Genomic DNA, 15666 nt, shown 5'->3' on the forward strand with positions numbered 1-15666 from the left:
AGAGATAATATATATATAAACATGTATCAAATCAGCTACAATGACTGAGTGAATAACGAAACATTTCAAAAGTTAGATGAGATACACAGAAGGTGAATTCATTATAATTTGAATAAGTTTAAGCTTTAACATAGTCAGTCCTCACCTTCCCGGCAAATTCAATAATAATAATAATAATAATAATAATAATAATAATAATAATAATAATAATAATAATAATTTCTCTGAAATGGTTTCTCTCTATTTTCCTTTTTTGTGCTTTTATTTGGTTTGTACCGCTAGCGTTTCATATAAGCACGTACACTGTAACGGTTTTGATTTTGTATCTTTTCACTTGCTTTCCCTGTACTGTTAATAGACCAACCGGTGTTATCATGCTAGTACAAGCTTTCATCATGTTTGAATGTTTGTAACGTTCTTCCTCGGATGTTGCTGTATATAAACTCAATGATTGTTTAATAAAGTTCAGTTGCATTCACCTCCCTTCTCAGTTACAACCTAACTGCCCACTCGCACAGGTTAAACAAATTTGACTGATGCATTTCCAAACCTTTCTTGCTTCAGTTCTCACAATTCTTTGCCTTAGTCAGATAAAATCTTTAAAGGTTTAAAGGTTACTTATGAATGCCCCAGGTAATGGACAGTGAAAATACCCTAGCACAACAATGCCTTCGAAACTATCTATATACACATATGGTCAATACCCAAGATCCTTTACCATCAAGCTAGGACCAGGTAGGTCCAGGCAATGGCTGCGGAGGACTAATGAGGAAGACCTATACAGTCCACCCAAAACACCCCATAACTAGTTCAAAAGAATGGTGAACACCCGTCCCGAAGATCGTCAGACATGGACGTTTCCAATACACTCCCATTTCCTTTGACTTGTGTAACTAATTTTTCAACCAGATTTGTTGTCATTTTTCTTTCTGTAAGTAATTACGTTTTTTTATCGAGAGGATGCATATGATTTCATGTTACTTCTATACACTTTCCCTTATCCTGCATAATATTCAGCATTGAATGTTTTTATTCAAGAAATTTGCCCTAACGTGATTCTTTATAACTTCATCAACCTTATATCTTCGTTTGATGAAGTATTTACATCGAAAGCTGTATCATTTCTCAGTTCTTTCAACATTTCCTTGGAATTCTGATCTCCAGACTTTTGTAAAACTAACTTTTTCTCAATTACGTTCCCCCACCTTTCCATCTTTCAAAAAACATCAATATATTTTCACTCCGTTTGTAATGATGTCTGAAATTGTTCCTTGTGTGTCTGTATTTCTTCTGCTTTTCATAATTTTTCTTGAAACACTCATCAAAACTATTACTTTTTTGACATTTGTCATAATTCTCACAGTAATAATTTATTTTTTTCTATGTTTACTTTGGTTCTAATCATATTTCAGTTGCAAATCTTATCAAGCATATAGTTCGTCTCTTTACTAATGTCTTTTGCATAAAATCCATTTCTTCTCATTTATTCAGTTCATTGAATAGAATTTTTACTCTCGTTTATGTAATCTGTAATAGGAATATGTTTTTACTTGACCACATCATCTCAGTAATCACGTTAAAAACCAAATAATAATAATAATAATAATAATAATAATAATAATAATAATAATAATAATAATAATATTCCAATGGGACTCACTATTCCAATTACTCTTTGTTGTAACTATGATTCCCAGGACAAGACTGCTGGAAATACAGAATTTGGGTCGCCGCTGAAAAGGAGGTTTTTGGTCTCTCATAAATTGCAGAGTCAAGGAACAGTGATATTCCCATAGCAAGCAGGACAATGTCCTAGAGACTGACCATATGTCATATGATCAAAGACCACGACCCAGCTCCACCCAAGTTAGGACCAGGGAGGGCCAGGTAATGGCTGCTGATGACACCGTAAACACCCCATCCTTATCTCACAAGCATGGCAAGGTTGCAGACATTTTAGGAACTTACGAGCTTGAGCGTGACTCGAACCCGCGTCTAACGATCACCAGGCCGAGACGTTATCCATTAGGCCACAGGAACCTATATGTTCATAAATGATATCACGCTGTTCAAGAAAGATGCTATGGGAAAGTTCAGGCTTATGCAGCCAGTATGAATTGTATCAGGACACATCAAGATGGGGTTTGGAATAGAGAATTTTGCTCTAGTTAACACGGAGAAGGGAAAAGTAACAGAGCCGGAAGGGTTAAAGCTGCCAGATGGAAATATCATTAAGAATATAGATGAAGCACGCTACAAATACCTCGGGGGTAATAGCAGAAGCAATAACACACAAAGATATGATGAAAATGATTCGAGGAAAATATTTGAAAATAATCAAAACTATAATAATGTCAAAGTTTATCTCTGGAGATATGTTAAAGACTATAAGCATCTGGCCAGTGCTAGTAATCAGGTACAGTGCTTGAATAGTGGTTTGGAAGAAATCAGTGCGATACAACATGGATAGAAAAACTAGAAAGGTAATGATCATGTATCAAGCACTACACCCAAAAGCAAATATTGACAGGCTCTATATACCACGAAGTGAAGGAGGAAAAGGATTTATAATTGCAGAAGATTGTGTCAACATCAAAAGTAGAACACTAAGATTTCTGAAGGTGAATGGCTAATGCGTGTATTGAAAGATAACTTTATAAAGGAGGATGAAGACCCAGAAGAGTGTAAGGAGAGAACACTAAAAAAGAGATTAGAAGAATGGATAAGAAAACCAATTCAAGGACAATTCCTGAGAGAAACGGAAAATTTAGCCGGAAAGGAGAACTGACAAAGGTTAGAAAGAGGAGAATTTAAGAAGGAAACTGAAGAGACGATAATGGCAGCACAAAAACAGGCTTAAGACTTAAGAACAAGATATATTGAAGGAGCAGTAGACAGAAGAACCATCTCGTCAAAGTGCAGGAAGTGTACGGCAAAATAGTAAACCATCAACAACATGGCTAGTGATTGTTCACCACTTGCTCAAAATCAATATAAGAAACGACATGACACTCCAAAATCAAACCATTGTTCTTTGGTCTTGGATAGTGCCATAGCCTTTGTACCATGGTCTTTCACTGCCTTGGGGAAGAGTTCTCTTGCTTGAGGGTACACTCAGGGACACTATTCTATCTTATTTCTCTTCCTCTTGTGTATTGTTTTTTTATGTATGCAATATTCATTTCAATGTTGTTACTCTTTTTGAAATATTTCATATTAATTGTTAATTACGTTTCTTGTGGTTTCCTTATTTTCTTTCCTCACTGGGCTATTTTCCCTGTAGGAGCCTGCGGGATTATAGCATTCTGCTTTTCCAAATAGGGTTGCAGCATAGGAAGTAATAAAAATAATAATAAAGCTTTCCATTGGAGTCTTTGTGGATAATATGTAATACAATGCAGCAATAAATGATATGAATATTAACCTCAAACTGTAGTTGAAAATTATCAGCTTAAACTACTTTGGGATTGCAGTATGAGGACGAAAAGGGTTATACAAGCACATCCATGCGACCTTACGCTAGCTGGTTAACAAAACAAAACAACAAAGGCATCACTCATAGATGTGGGAGTACCATAAGACTCATGAGTTGAAGATAAAGGGAGAGAGAAAAATAGAAAAGTACTAGGAATTACCAACTGAATTGAGAAGCCTATGGAATATTCAAGTAAAAGCGGGGCCAATACTCATAGGTGTACAAGGGACCATAACTAGGTCATTGGAAAAGGATCTTGATGAACTAGGAGCCGCTGTAGCCTCAGGAATTATGCCCCCCCCCCCAAAAAATGCTTTTCATATCAGCACATATAGTGAGATGCTGTCGGAATCTTAGTGTAACTTAAAATCTCATATTATAATCCACCAGTGTCTGTAAATTGTGATTAACGAATGATAATAATGAAAATTCTATCAAAATTTGATTGTACTGATGACCATGTAATATTTGACCATGATCTATTTTTCGAAGAATAAAAGGAAATTATGGTTTATTTATGAAGATAAAAATATTACATGATACAGTGCTAAGCTGTGTATATACCGTGCTAGGAGGTATATCTGTTTGAAAAAGGTTAAATACGAGGATGAGCAATCATGTGAAGTAGAAGGAACTTTTGGTGTGAAGGAAATGCCCACTAAATCTCGATGAAGTCACTGGTGGCAGGGTGACGGATTGGGTTAAAGGCAATAAACAGATGTCTTTTTGGCTTCTACCCCTGATCCAGGCAGATGATCTTACTGGAATTAGTATGGACTGACTGGGGTCACTTGCCCTATTTAGATATGCATTCTGCATCATAGGAAATTGAGCATCCTTTGATGAATAAAGCCAACGAATCCTCTATGGACTTAGTCGATAGAAAACGAAAATGACAGAATGGCCCACATTCCCGGACGTTGCGACCTGCTAAGAATCTCGTGGTTTATAAATACTAAAGAAAAATGGAAATCTGGTAATTGGGATGTTAGAACCATGAATCAGATTAGGAAATCATAGCAAGTGGTGAATGAATTTATGAAATATGTTATATATATCTTGGCCCTAAGTTAAAAATGTAGAGAATTTAGTGAAAAAAGTATATCCACAAACATACATGGACTACACCATCTGGCAATTACAAAAATCAAATAGATCATGTGTCTATTAATAAAGATAGATGGAGGACTCTGAGAAATGTTAGTAGTTATAGAGGTGCATATATTGATAGTGATCACCAGCTCCTCATTACCACACTAAAATTAAAACTGAAAGCACCCAACAGAAATGTAGATAGATTACCTAGGTTTGGTACAACCAAACTTCTAGAAGATGAACACAGAAAAACCTTTGTAATTGAATGTAGGAATCAATATGCGGTCTTAGAGACCTTAAGAGACGAAGAGCAGGTAATTAATGAAGAATGGTGTGATATTAAGAATCTTTATCAGTCAGTTGTTAGTGAAGTTTTGGGACATGTTGTTACAAGAAGAAAAACATGGATATCAAATGATATTTGGGATACTATAGAAAGGAGACAAAGACAGGAATTGATTGTTGAAAGTTTTCGAGGAAGTAATGAAAATTAAAATTTAGATCATGATGAATATTCCAGTATTAATAGTGAGGTCAAAAGAAAAGCCAGGAATGACTGGAGCGAATATGTAGACATGAAAGCAGATGAGGCTGACAAAGCTATGAATTCACGGAGTGGCTATGATGCAAGAATTATTCCTAGAATTTTTAATGAAATCTCTTCTGGGGCAAAGAAGGAGAAGCATATACCCAATAAAAAGGAATACGGAACTTTTATAACAACAAGCTGAAGAAAGGCAATGCTAGATGGAACACTAGTGATGTCATGAATAGCAATATAAGGGATATAAAATGATTGATATACCTGAAGCTGAGGAAGACCTTGATGAGCCCATTATTGAATTCAATGCATTTGCAGTCGAAGCTATCATAAAGAAAAACTCAGGAGAGGGAAAGCCCTTGGATACGATAAAATAACTGTTGTGATGAAATTAGCTGAAAATGAAGTAACTCCCAGAATACTTACAACATTATTTTGCAGAATGTTGCATGAAGAGGCAAAGTCTGATGAATGGGAGCTATGAGTGTTGGTAAAATTGGCAAAACAGGAGATCTGACTGACTACAATAATTGGTGAGGCATCACACTTACATTAGTTGTCATGAAAATATATAGTATGTTCATTCTAAAGACACGAAAGAGAGACTGTTGAAAAGCTGAGAGTTGAACAAGGATTTTGAAAGGATAGAAGTTTCACTGGCCTAATTTTCATTTTAAGACATGTGGTACAGCAGTGTTGTCACATATTGAATAATTGAAGTAAAAATAAAAATATTAGCGGGGTTAGTTTAAGTCACAGTAAGTAGAGCAGTGGTTACTGGCCTATGACCTCATCTCAAAGATTCCTGGGTATTGTAAACTCTGTCACAAGCCACCGGGCCTAAAGAAAGAGTTGCACCATTAATTTGGACTGTAAACTGTTGTCATTCGTTTACTTTCCAGGTCAAAGCACGAGGAAGGTTGGACAAAAGCTTTGGGCTTTGAGGTGGGGCAACCTAGATCTGGGTGATCTAGATCGCAGCTGTCACACACGAAAAGGATACCACCTATCTCCTAGCGGAAGTGCCTGACCCCCATAGAGACAGGTGCCATAAAAACACCCTTGGAAGTAGAGGGAGGGGAATCGGGCGCGGGAAACGGGCCCGTGCCTTCACCGCCGCTGGGCAATCATTACGCCCAAACAACATTCCACTAGGTTGCGATCATAATAGTAACAGTTACCATAGACTTGTAACGTGAAACAAGTATTATGTGTGTTCCCCTCTTGCTTGACTTACATAGAAATTAAGACTGTACTGTTTAGTTAATAAGTCAGATTGGGGACTTGAGATGAATTGCTATACTACTGATGGAAGAAGATTAATAGTAACTTACTCTAACTTAATTCTCCCCTAGTGTGTCTATTATTTACAAGTTAATTACTATTGTATTGAACTGATCAAATCATTCAAAAGTCAGTGAGAAACTTGTGTTTCTTCTGTTATGTAATCCCAAGATTTAAAGTTCTATTTCACTCGCTTTGAAGAGGGTTTATGCCCCTTTTTGTTGTGAAAATTAACTTAGACAATAAATCCTCTTACAATGAAACAATCGTCTAATTCACCACCTCCCATCATATTATTATGTAATTAATAAAAATTGGTGGCAGTTGTGGAAAAAAGGGGATTGAAAACAAGTGTGATAATGAGCAAAGTACCGAGTGCCACAGCTACCAAAAATTTACTTTAGACATGAAAAAATAAGAAAAAAAAAAGAATGAAACACGAAAAGCAAGAGACATTTCGGGAGAAGCGGAAAGGAAAAACTCGGAAGAAAAAGAAGTTAAAAAGCATAACGAATGAAGATAAAGGACGAATGGACCTTCCTAGAAAAATTAAGAAGAAAATCCTGACGATGATGTCGAGAATAGTTGCAGCACCCTCTATGGGCCCTATCAACAGGAGCAGTTGGGGTGCTTCTAATTGCCCTAAGTATGGAGGATTTCGTCGTCGTACCAACAGCCTTGACAGAAATGGCGCGCCCACAAAGGCCAAGGACAACCACGTATATTGGAAGAGGTTCCACACTGCAACTGTAGGACGAAGGACCCAAGACGACCCACTGCAATCAACCCACACATAAGTTAAGTAATGTGGTACAAAATCTGTAGCTTTATGGTTAACAAATATGTTTTAAGATTTTGTATAAGTGTGTAGAATAACGAAGTTGTAATTCCATTTTCCTTACGTAATGTTAAAGAAAGATGAAAGAACGCTAGTTTTGATTGAAGAAAGTAACTAGTCAAGTAAGATGTTTTCAGTGTTAAAGCTTCGAGTAAAGATCGATTTTTCTTATCTTAAAAGAAAAAAAAATGATTTTGTTGCTGTGCGGATAAATAAGAATTGCTTTTTACACTGTGTAAACTATGAATCTTCATTGCATGGTCTCTTTGGTTTAAAGTAATTTGTTTTTGTTATTTGAGTCCTTCGTTGCCAAACGTGTTAAATGAGCTTTTTTGTAAAAAAAAAAAAAAAAAAGGTAGTCACATGTCGAAATAGTTCTGTGTTAATAATGATAACAGTTATTTAATTCAGGAGAAGTTTTCAGCCATAATTGAAATGTAGGAAGTTTGTAAATTTAATGTTAGGACGAAATTTATGAAGTTTTTTATGATGTCCTTTTTGAGTAGGTACTTAGTAAAATTATGAAGAAAGAAGTGTAAATTAGGTACATTGATAATTTGAGAAATGTGTGTCGCAGTATTTGTTCTTACGTCACGCCCCGTATTGTCGATGATTCGTTATGAAATGTTTTAAAAGAAAGTGTTGAACTGTTGTCTGTCAGTTTTTGTCTGAGATAATCCTAATTAATGAAAATAAGTTTATTAACGTAATAATCGAAGTGATTTCAATTGTCGACAATTGTTAAGCAATTAGTAATCTGTCACTTGGACAATTTAAAGACCTTGTATTTAGTTTCTTTTAGTTACAGCGTTTCATAAGTGATGTGTTTCACCAGCGTTCGTTCAGAGTCCAGAAACCGAGCAGTATTAACAAATTATTTTGGGAAAGTAACGTCAAATGAATTAACAGACAGCATGAATGTATTTAAGAATTAAAGGACTGGTCACTTTGAGTTTAAATGAAATTAATGAAGTGAACGGTGATGATTTGTGAATTCCTTGAGGAAGTATTATGATGTTACAGTCACTGTTGAAAATTGCATCTTGAATGTTTTTTTTTTTTTTTTTTTTTTTTTTTTTTTCTTTTTTTTTTTTTTTTTTTTTTTTGAGAAGAGATTTGAGATTTTGACAAGTAACGTAATTTCTTTTGATTTGAAAGTCGGAATTAAGTTTTTGTTTTTCAACTCTGTATAGAATTGTTTGTTTTTCAAAAATTATGACAAGTAAAGAATTGATTGTCATTAGGTGCTATTTGGCAACATGATAGAAAGAAAAAAGATTTGAGTTCCTACTTAGTTTGTCTGTTTCTTTTGATTCGCGAGAACCAATGAAAAACTTGAGAAATGACGAACAAGTTGCCGCAAACTTTTTCAGTCTGTGTCAAGGAATAAAATAAATGATCTTTATGTGTGTGAAAACAGATGTGCGACACAGTAATTTTAAAAAGTTGTAAAAGCAATTAAGAGTTAGTAAAAAAGAATGTCATGTTTGAGCAATAATCGCCCCCTAACCACTTCATGAACAACACTGTAGAATCATTTACAAACAATAAAGACCAAGTTGCTATACAGTTTTGTCAGTTAAGCTCGTGTCATCATTAAATTATACACAATGGATAAAGTAAATGTTTGGATTGTGTAAGAACAGATATGTATAACCCACGTGTGATTACACTTGCGATAGAAGATGAAATTCAGTAAAACCAAAATGCTATCTTTCGTTTTGTTGAGACAATCACTCAGCTGACAGCATTCTGAATGAACAATGCGGAATCGTATGCAAACAACACCAGACGATTTCATCAGCATAACTTTCCAAGTCCCGCGATGGTTTCAGACTTGTATAATCGTTGTGTTGATCGATGATTAATTTGTTTTCTGGATTATTTTTAGCATGTGTTCAATGATAATGAGTATTTTTATTGAGTTTAAACTGTAAGTTTTATTTTTATTGATAATTGTTCACCAGTTTCCATTTACTGTGAGATAAGTTAACTATTACATATGAACTTTTAGTCTAAGTCTTGTTCACCCTTGTTGTAAGTTAACAAGGCTTCCCTAGGATCTTGGAGACTTTGTTTAAATAGAGTAATTTCAGTGGGATTTTGTTTTGTTTTGAATTTTCTTGAAAGTTGATGGCATTTCCTTTGTTCAAAGTAATAGTGAATTCTGAACAGCCCAGGAGTGCCCTGAGTCTGGTGGAGGGGGATTTGTCACATATACAATAATTAAAGTAAAAATAAAAGTATCACTGGGGTTAGTTTAAGTCGCAGGAAGTAGGGCAGTGGTTGTGTCCTATGACCTTATCTCCAAGATTCCTGGGTACTGTAAACTCTGTCACAAGCCACCGGGCCTGAAGAAAGAGTTGCACCATTGATGTGGACTGTAAGCTGTTGTCATTCTTTTACTTCCCAGGTCAAAGCATGAGGGAGGTTGGACAAAAGCTAAGGTCTTTGAGGTGGGGCAACCTATATCTGGGTGACCTAGATCGCAGCTGTCATGTAAGAAAAGGTAACCACCTATCTCCTAGCGGAAGTAGCTGACCCCCATAGAGACAGGTGCCATAAAAACTCACCCTTAGAAGTAGAGTAAGGAGAGTCGGGCGCGGGAGACGGGCCGTGGCCCTCGTTGCCACTGGGCGATCATTACCCCCAAATGACACTCCACTAGGTTACGATCATAATAGTAACTGTTACCATAGCCTTGTAACGTGAGACAAATATTATGTGTGTGCCCCTCTTGCTTGACTTGGATAGAAATTACGATTGTAATGTTTAGTTAATAAGTCAGATTGGGGACTTGAGATAAATTGCTATTCTACTGATGGAAGAAGATTAACAGTAACCTGCTCCAAGTAGATTCTCCCCATGTGTGTCTATTATATAAAATTTAATTACCATTGTATTGAACTGATCAAATCATTTGAAAGTCAGCGAGAAACTTGTATTTTTTCTGTTATGTAATTCCAAGATTTAAAGTTCTATTTCACTTGTTTTGAAGTAGATTTATGTTCATTTTTGTTGTGAAAAATAACTTAGACAATAAATCGTCTTGAGATTTAACAATCGTCTAATTCACCGTCTCCCATCATATAATTATGTAATCAACTCACGCCATATGACAATATGTAGAATGTAGAAATCCACTTTTAATGGCATTTGTGGACTATGAAAAAGCCTTTGATAGTGTGCACCGGCCAATTTTGTGGAGAGTCCTCCATCAATATAGAGTTCCTTTTAAATATGTAAATTTTATTAAGTCTGCTCATGTGCCTAGCAAGTGCAAAACGAATGTCAGTGGAGTCTTATCAAATGAATTTCCAGTGAACCGTGGAGTACTCTCCAGAGATGTATTGTTACCTATGCTGTTTATCCTCCTCATGGATTTTGTAATGCATAGAACAGGTGGGGATGGTCGAGAAGGATTGTAATGGATAGGTAACAGGAAATTAGCAGACCTAGAGTACGCTGATGACGGTGTCCTTATTAGCGGAACACCACAGGACTTGCAAAGCTTTCTTACCAGAATGCATGAAATATCACAGGAGTTTGAGATCAATATAAAAAGAAGAAAGACAAAGATAATGAGAACGAAGTATGGAATGGAAGATGAAATTATTTTGGAAGGGGGAAGGATTAATGAGGTGGAATCATTTGAATATTTAGAAACTATGATCTCTAAAGCACGATCTTTAGAAATTGAGTTTAAGGAAAGATTGAAAAAAGCAAAGGGGACAATGGCTAGGTTGAGTGAAATTTTGGAAAGCAAATTGCCTGAAGTTACATATAAAACTCAGGTTATATATCAGTTTAGTGAAATCGGTGTTACTGCATCAATATGAGTCGTAGTATGACAATGAAACAATATCCAACTGATTTAGTAGATTTGAGAATATAGCCCTCAGAAGAATATTTGGAGTTGAATGGTAGGACAGAATTAGCAATGAAACTGTAAGAGAGATTACTTGAGTTCCATATGTGGATGAGATCATGGTGAGTGGTAGATAGCGATGGATTGATCGTGCTCTGCGCATTCCCCAAGTGAGTTTAGTTCACCAAACTTTCAACTGGCCTTCACAAGGCACTAGGAGAGTTGGAAGACCAAGGCCAAGGCCTACATGACTGAGGACTATGAAGCATGAAGTAGGAGATGATGAATGGAAAAGTATTGATTTAAAAGCTCAAAATAGAAACAACTGACATAATATAACCATGATTCTTTGCATCAATAGACGAATGGATATGATGATGATTATGTTGATAATGAATATTACTTTTATACATAGTACATCCACAACAGGTTCTGCAACGTATTCAATTTCTCTTAACCCACCAATCAAGATGCCCGCCTGTATCCAGCTTCTAATTCATTATTATTCAATGCATGTGGAGTAAACATGAATAATGATAATGACCATGTAAGTTATGCGGCTAAATATCTATAACGAAACTACTGCACGAAAGAGATATGGTATAAATCAAAGATCACGAAACTGGAATTTTCAAAATATGTTTCAAATGATTACATAATTATCTTATTGAAATATGAAGATAATGATAGATCAAGGCGAAAAGGTAAGAGAGGATATATTTTGATTACCGCTTTATATATTTCACTTTCTGTTACTTTTTTTTCTTGTAATTTTTTTTTTAGGGATTACTTCATTGATAAGATTGTTAATGAATTCATATATTTTTCATAGAGTTTTATGCATGTAAATATGTTTTGGCACAAGTATCTGGTAGTTTTAGCATTAGCATAAGATAAACTCTTAATCACTGTACAGAATATAAAATCAGGGTATTTTCATTATTGCTTTGATAAATGTCTAAAAATCATTAAATCAGTATTTATTTTTTTCCACAAACTTTGCCTCAAACATCTGCGGAGGCATTTCCTGAAATCATACTTGCAATTAACTCTAATATAAAAGATGTTTGAAGATTATTAAGGTTTGAAAACATTATAATTTACTGCAAGATGGGATAGTTTGTTATTTACACAAGTAAGCGTTCATTTACAAATGTTTTAATCGCCTTTTCTTTTAATCAACAAAACATATCTGGTAGTCCATTACGAAAATACTTTTAGTACTGTATAAGACCTAAATATTTCCACATATCAACTACACTGTAACTGGTGCTACCAGGATCAGCAGCATACGACTTTTCTTGTGTCGACATATGTGTAAGTAATAGCTAAGACGTGAACTTCCTATTGGTTTTCTAGAAAAAATGCAACGTTCGAGAAGCTTCGTTACTTAATAGTCGATTTCATGCTGCAAAAGTAGCGATCAACAATAAAAGTCAAAACTATATTAGTATCATAGTCTCTCTCTCTCTCTCTCTCTCTCTCTCTCTCTCTCTCTCTCTCTCTCTCTCTCTCTCTCTCTCTCTCTCTCTCTCTATATATATATATATATATATATATATATATATATATATATATATATATATATATATATATATATATATATATATATATATATATATATATATATACATATATATAAAGTTCTCTCACAGATGTACTTCTCTTTCTTGATTCAAGAAACCTTTATGAACAAGAAAGAGAAGTACATCTGTGAGAGAATCACCTATGAAGTTCAGATCAGTAGAGAAAAAACATTCTCTGATATTTTTGATATGTGCTAATGCATCGCAAAATTAGCGGAGGTGACCCTCCCAAAACCTTGGGCTAACTTCCTGAATTGTTAAAAATCAAAGATGGCCGTCAAGTTCTCCTAGCCTATTCATTTATCATGGAAAACAGGAGTTCCATGACAATCTACTAGCTTAGCTTCATGGAAATGGTTGAGGTTCTGTTGCAGAATATTTACCCCTTGCGTACCCAGGACTGGAATGACTTCAAAGGTTCACTCAAGATGATGATACTATGGTTACAGATATATGATAAAAACAAATATGGAAATTAGCTCACAAAGTTCTGTCTTGAAATTAGCTCCTCACTTGAGGATAAAGGCAATACATGTATGAAGGACTAATTTCCTCAATCTATGACAAACCATCCATATTCATGCTCAACTTTGGATCTATGGATTGAGCTGACAATGAACAAGGGTTCCATAATGAAGGCTGGATTGGCCCAGTCTCTGAAGGATGAACCAATGTTACTAATTGATACAAAGTCGACAGAACTTATATCTGACCCTTTGGATTAAGAAAATAATTCCCTTCAGTCCTTACAATCAGGCAAAGTTGCATCAGTAGAACTCCAAAATGACTCTGAAATGACACACACTGATGGAGAAAAGATTGTCCAGGATTTTTTCAGTCAAGGAATGTTTTCTGATACTGTGTTTTTCATTGCAACAATTCCCAGAAATTCCAAATTGAATTTTTTTCCATGTAGATAGCCAACAAAGAAAGCATTTCATCCAATTAAAAAAAAACAGACGCAATGGAAAACAAAGTTATGGCTGAAATTATAGCTTCAGTGGAGAATAGCAAAGGAAATTTGATCTTTCAGAAGTCATGCAATATTGTGTCAGTGATCAATCACTTTCTGTTTTTAACATCAATGGTTCACTGAAAATAAAGGTGAATGATCCAAAATAATGGAAAAATTTAGCTTCGCGGAACTTAATATTATTTAACCATTCATAGCTTTTATTGACATGGGTTACATGTGGAGACTTTGACAACTTCTGCAGAAGAGAGAATGAAGACGGATGGAAGCTTTTATACTCAGGGAGACTATGCTGGACAAAGAAAGATTAGCAGATTTCGATTCAAGTGCTTCCGACGCAGATTGTCAAAAATTAAGATCCTGTTATGCAAAATTAGTCATTTATTTTAGTCAAGCCTAAGGTAATCTGCTGATAGCCGTTTTCTTTCAGTAGCTTTTAAGATTATTTTACAAAATTATCTCACTCACATTCTCTTGTACTTATTTTATGATAATATTTCATTATTCAATCCTTAATTAATTGCTGATAGTTTACACTAATTATAAGACATTATTCTTAGTTTATTTGAGGTGAGTGAACGTTATTTTCCCTGATGGTTTTAAATGTTATGGTTATAAAGTGTGGTTTTTGAAAGGAAAATAAAAAGAAGAAGGAGCCGCGTGTGATTTCAAACCTATGAAAGTTACTGTCTGACTTTAGTGATTCATAGTAATGTCCCCATAGAGGACATATGGAGCCCAGAACCGGGAATTAGAACTATTAGTACCCAGTAAGGACTATCAGTTACTCTTTAGAAGCTGCATCCAGTGATATAGTTATAATGGAGCAGCGGCTGAGGGCTGGGTGACTTGAGTTAGTAATAGAATAGATGCCCTACTAGTCTGAGACCCACCTCCTACCTCAAGTGAATTAGTAGAAGCTCTAGAAGAGACGGATAATAGACTTTGTGAATTAGAAGAAGTGCATGATAAATTAGAAGTAGAACTTGAACCTGAGGAATTAGAAAATTACTTAGAACAAGCAGATCGTACACGGCATAGGTCTAGGCTGCGGCGTGCAAATAGACCTAAGGATATTTCGGCAGCAGGTGTCAGCGACGACGACTTTGGAAGTTCTGCAAGTGCAGCATCCATTCAGGCAATGCTGCCAATACTATAATTACTAAGATTTGATGGCGAAGTAACACAGTGGCAGAGTTTCTGGGACCAGTTTTCCTCCCACGTAGACAACACAAAGCTGACCTACTTGCTTTTCCTGTTAGATGGTCCTGCCAAGGATGTGGTGTAGGGCATACCACACACCAGTGCCACCTATAGAACAGTTGTCGACTTACTCAAGTAAAGATTTGACAATTCTGAGTGCATTATTCATTCACATGTCCAAGCTCTTCTTTCCCTTCAAGTACCTGACCGCCAAGGTAAGAGCTAGACAAAACAGCTTTGGAGACTTTGGTATGAGGTCATAAAGCATACAAGAAACTTAGATGCTCTTGGAGTAACAGGAAAGCAGTGTGAGGTTCTCCTAACCCCTATTATTATGTCTTGGCTTCCAATGGAGTTAAGGCTACAATTTTCAAGAGATAGCAGTGGCCATGAAAGTGATCTTGATTGGTTGTTGAAGTGGCTTAAAAGGGAAGTAGAAGGGTTAAAAATAAGTGAGATGTACAGAAAAAATATCCCAGCTCTTGGGCCTTAATGTAGCAATGAGGAAAGGAAGAATATTAATAGTAAAGAATGCAGAGATAATTTGTTTACAACCTCTGCCTTATATGCAGTTTTTCCAAGTGAAGGTTCAAATAATGTTTTTTGTAAGAATGTAAACCATAGATCTGAAAGGTGTCACAAGTTTTCAGCATTGGATGGGCAGCAGAGGTATGATAAGATAAGAAAATTAGGAGTTTATTCTAAATGTTTGAATAGTGGCAATATATCTATAGGTTGTAAGGTAAGGTGTGTTATCAGCAACATGATAAGAAGTGCCTGGCTTGCCACCCTGGCATCTCGCT

This window comes from Palaemon carinicauda, chromosome 19 (genome assembly GCF_036898095.1).
Source record: "Palaemon carinicauda isolate YSFRI2023 chromosome 19, ASM3689809v2, whole genome shotgun sequence".
Lineage (NCBI taxonomy): Eukaryota > Metazoa > Arthropoda > Malacostraca > Decapoda > Palaemonidae > Palaemon > Palaemon carinicauda.